Below are 4,919 nucleotides of genomic sequence, written 5' to 3'. Positions count from 1 at the left end.
TTGGAGACAGATTCTATATGAAGGGAAGAAAACATGAATTTGGGATAATCAGCTCCTCAGGCAGTCAGCACAGTAGGAAAAGGCTGCACAGATACCTCCATACTGACTGAAGCAGGAGCAGCAGGGAACAGAGGAGGGCTGGATGTAGGAGCAGCACAGGAGGCTAATCCCCCTGTGTTTCACAGTGACATCTGCTCCCCTGGGAAGCATTCCCAGGAAACAAAAACCTCCTTTCTCATTCATAGTGCATTTATCTTCTCTTTCAAAATATGGTCCAGAGACACCTGAATCTTCATTCTGTGATGAAAATCTGCAGAAGTCCTTGTACTGCAGTAAGCGGCAGTAGGAAACAGAACAAGAAAAGGTATGGGGTGTTATGCTCATTATTTTCCTGACTGTGGAAAATAATGTCTGTTTATTGAGTCCTCTCCTGCTCCAGGGTGACTCATTGATCTGCTGATGTAGACTGGGTGCAGGTAGGCTGGGTGGTGGGTTTGACAGCGTTGGCAGGCTGTCACTGTGGCAGGCATGCTGTGAGGGGAGTGCACTGAGGAGACATCCCAGCGGCCTGGGGACTGCCAGGGCAGCTTCCCACTTTCTGCTGATGACAAGTTACGTGGCTAGGGTTGTTCAAAAAAGTCGGCTGGAGATGGAAAAACACCATAATGGCATTTCTAGAGTTGTATTTTATATTCTTCTGTTAAGGCTGGTACTGGTGACAAGGTGGAATGGCAGGTCCAGCTGAGGCAGCCTGCTGGTGAGCTGGGAAGATCAGGGAACAAGGCTGACATCCTGTTTTTTGAATGCTGTAGCCTAGAGCAAGCAGAAGAGTGGGACTGGAAAAGCAGACATATCAGTAAGGGGGAATTTGTGCAGTGTTGTTGGAACAGGAAGAGTCAAGAAAAGTAAAAGAGAAGAAAATGAGTCTTCCGGTGGGAGCAAAAGCAGATGTTGACAATCTGTTGTGGTTTAGGTGATCTTTTCCTTCTCTGATTCCTCTCCCACTTCAGGAAAGGGATAGTTCTAATAATTTCTTAGGGTCTCAGCAGGCATTGTGTGAACAATTTCTGCCACAACATTTTCTTTTTAATTTTTTGGCCTGAAGAGGCCAGTATGGCCTGACTGTGGTTAGGGGAGGTAATGCAGGGATCATGCTTGAAGAGCTGTTGGTAATTTCTTTAGATAGGTCTAGGTTATGATATTGTTAGGCATGTTTAAAAGCACATAGCCAAGCAAGGAAGGAAAAGCTGACACTTAGCTGAAAGCCCAATGTGATGCCTCTTGCTGCAGAGCTGCACTATAACAATGGACATTTACCTGTAGCTTGTAAAAGAGAACAGTTTATACAGAATATAAAGACAGAAGTTTTCTGAGGCAGTCCCTGAAACATAACCAGGAGGCTCTCTTGTGGAAATCCCTTGAGTTTGTTAGTCTTGGTCAAACTTGTTTCAAACAGTCAATCAGATGCTCTTTCACACACATGCTTCCTTCAGACTGGGACCATCCAGCACTGCCTGAAATAGGATATGAGGTACATAAATATCTCTTCACATCTGCACACTAGGTTGGGAAAAGTTGTAGTCTGTAACAGCTTGCATCAAGTGAATTTAAAATACATGTCTGAGTCCAGGAACTGGTTTTGTTAGTTTGCAAACCTGTTACTCCAAAATCTGCAGCTACAAGAGGGACAAGGATGGTTGAGCAGAAGATCTTTGTAGGGGACACAGTTTTGTCCATTCACACCATGGTACTGTGTATCTAAACAGCCAGGGCACAGAAGTTTTGTTTATCCATTGTACCTTTAGTTTGACCTAAATGACAGCTGATGATCTGATCTGAAGGTTAAGCCTCTGTGCTCACTATTCTCAGGACTGTTTCTCCTTTAAAACTCTGTCATGCTCTTGAATTTAAAATCAAAGCATGAGCTTTGGGAGACCATCAACTCATTCAGTATTGCTATAATAAGGTTTAGGTCTTGTGTGTTTTTGAAACATCAGGCAGAGTGATTATAAATAAAGTTGCTTTGATGACTCACTACAGTAACACCAGGGCTTGTCTATGAGGATGAGTCAGTGCACAAGAAAGATAAATGCGCATTTGATAAAGAACAACAATTTCACCTTCTCTTTTCCAGCTGGACACCTGTTCTTAAATCCCAGTGTCATAGCACAGCTTTGCTTCAGGTTACTCAGGATTGTAGATGTTCTCTGGGCAGAAGAAATGTGCTCCTCAGAATCCAACAGCTCCTTCGTATTAATGGACAAGCTCTCAGAGGAGGAGTTTAGAGCATGCTGGGACAGGAGGCAAGGTCCATGAAAAAGTGAAGGAGGGCTCTGAAAAATCCCAGGCCACGATTGCAGCCCCAGTGGGTGTTGGCCAAGTCCTTTGGGAGTGACCAGGGAGGTACAACCAAAAGTGTTGTAACACCTTGGTCTGTGTTGCATCAAGTTTTCTTTTCCCAGCCAGTAGCAAATAGAGGCAAATTGAAGCCCTGCTTCAGCAGACAAGGATTACAGAATCCGCAGGCTCTGGAGGACTCGAAGCCTGACACTTTGGCAACATTTCCAGCTGTTTGTGTCCACTTTACTTCATTCCCCTGGGTGGCAGCGGAGCCATTCGGATGCTGGCTGGGCCCCCATGCCGTTCCTGCAGCGTGTGGGTGGTTCCCCCTTGGCAGAAGGCAAACCCTCCTCGGCGCAGCCCCGATCCCAGGCGCATTCCTCGGGAGCCGGCCGCTCCGATTCCCTGATTTACGATGGAAAGAAAAAGAACCAAATCCAAAAGTGGGAGGGGACATGAAGTAAAAGGGTTGGGGCCCTGTGGAATTACATCTCAGTTTATAGAAAATTTATGTTTTAATTAGGAAAACCCAGCAACTGGGAAGATTTTTATTATAACGATGGCTATTATAAACCTGGGGTTTATACTTGGGGTGCATTCAAATTTTGTTTTGTAAGTCTGGTTTTATATAAGCTGTTTTTAAAACTATCAGATTCTGTGACCTTTTTTAGGAAAAAACCAGCAAACCACTTTAAGTTCAAGTTGTACATACGCTCCTTGTTGGTAGAACAACATGAGTTGGGGGAATGTTTTCTTTACTGTTTGGCTTCTTGCAACTGTAATGTTCTCATTCACAATGGTGAGGGCCAATTTTTTTTTTTTTTTCATGAAATCTGAGAGGTTGATTAACCACAACCAGAGGGAGTGAGTGGACTGTTTCCCTAGGGTATGGAAGACCTAGATTTAATCCTGTCCTTGAACTGAACCTAAAGCTGCTTGTTTTGGGTACCTACCACTATCAATTCACAAACGGAGAGAAAACAGGACAGGATCACTTGAGCTCAAGGGAAGTAACCAGAGATGCCAGTCCAGATATGAAGTTTTGCAAGGAACAAAACAGCACCAAAACGGAATGTTCCTGGAAAAAAATAAGTGGTTCCAGTTGGCATGAGCATGTTCTACAAATTCAGAAAAAGCATTTAGTCAAATTCAGAAAAAGCATTTAGTCAAAACCCTGGTGGGTTAGCTCTTTGTTTTAAAGGTGTAATGTGTAGTTTACACATTTCCTTGTGTCTAACTTGGTCACAATTGAACAGAGCATGAAAAATTAGTAGATAGGTTTGATTTAAAGGCCAGTGATGGGATGGGTATAACTGATTAAATTAATTTTACCCCTCTGATAGAGAGGAACTGAAAATGTTTCAATGCATCTAAACAAGTGACCCCTTCAGTTCTTCTCTGAAAACAGATATACTGCATTTGTAGAAAATGTGGTCTGCTTGCTGGCCAGTGTTTTGTCATAAAAACTGCAGTCTGAGACCAAACCTTAGTGTTATTGCTATTGAGACTTAAAATTCAGGGCTGCAGAAGAGTATGAGAGAGCAGTATTTGACCTGTGATCTATTTTCTTTATCCCTGGATGAGATGTGACTAGCATCTTGCATATTCTTTTAATTCTCTTCTACATCAAGACAATCTTGTATTTCTGCATTAGGTCCTATTGTACTAGCAAAGTTTCTTTTAAATCTATTTGAAGCACAGTGTTTTCATGTAGGTAGAAAGAGCACATGGAAAAGAGAAGCCTGGGCAGGAGGTGAATGAGTGCTTCCTGTTCCACAGTATGAGTCCATCTGATATGCCTGCTGTCTGTAAGCAGAATTTTGACTGAAGGATCTCTGTGAGACTCATGGGAGACTATGGAAAAGCTACAAGGGTGTGGGATGTGTTTGCGTCAAAATTCCTGGGGGGTTTCCAGAATGCAGGGAAAATGCTGTGCGTCCTACTGTGTGGGTCTGATCCTAGATCTTTTGTAAGCAATAAAGCAACAAAAATCAATGATGAAAGCTGCTAGATCAGCTCCATGTGTTGATGCCTTAAAACAAACTCAACCAGAAACACCTGGCAAGACTGGTTTTGGAGCTACCTGGGAAGGAAAGAGAAGAAGGTGCTTGTGGAGGAGCTGGCTGCCAAAAGGCTGATAATGGATATTTGTTGCTTTAGTTAGGCGCTTTCTTACCCACGTTTTGAAATGATTCTTGGGAAGCTGCTTTGCTAGAGATGCCACTTGCTCACATCAATGCTGTCCATCCAGCATAGACCACCACAGCATGTTTGTAAGTGAAGTTCTTGTTGAAGATTTTGTTCAGGGAAACCATGACAACTATTGCCTTCCAACCAGATCTGAAATTTCAGACTTTTGAACAGCTGTGTAGATAATGAAAGAAATCCTTCCATCTTTGTCATCTTTGAGAAGCACCAGATTTGCCTGGCATATATCTTGGAGGATACACGTTCATCCTGATAAAGATGATGCCATAGGTAACAATGTCTTGCCTAAAAATAACACTTCAAGGTTCACATTTTTTTGAACTCCGTTGCATGTAAGAACCTCATCTCTGACATTCAGCTATACTGCAGCT

Source organism: Molothrus ater, chromosome 5 (genome assembly GCF_012460135.2).
Source record: "Molothrus ater isolate BHLD 08-10-18 breed brown headed cowbird chromosome 5, BPBGC_Mater_1.1, whole genome shotgun sequence".
Lineage (NCBI taxonomy): Eukaryota > Metazoa > Chordata > Aves > Passeriformes > Icteridae > Molothrus > Molothrus ater.
The sequence above is the reverse complement of the archived record's forward strand: the minus strand, read 5'-3'. Positions refer to the sequence as shown.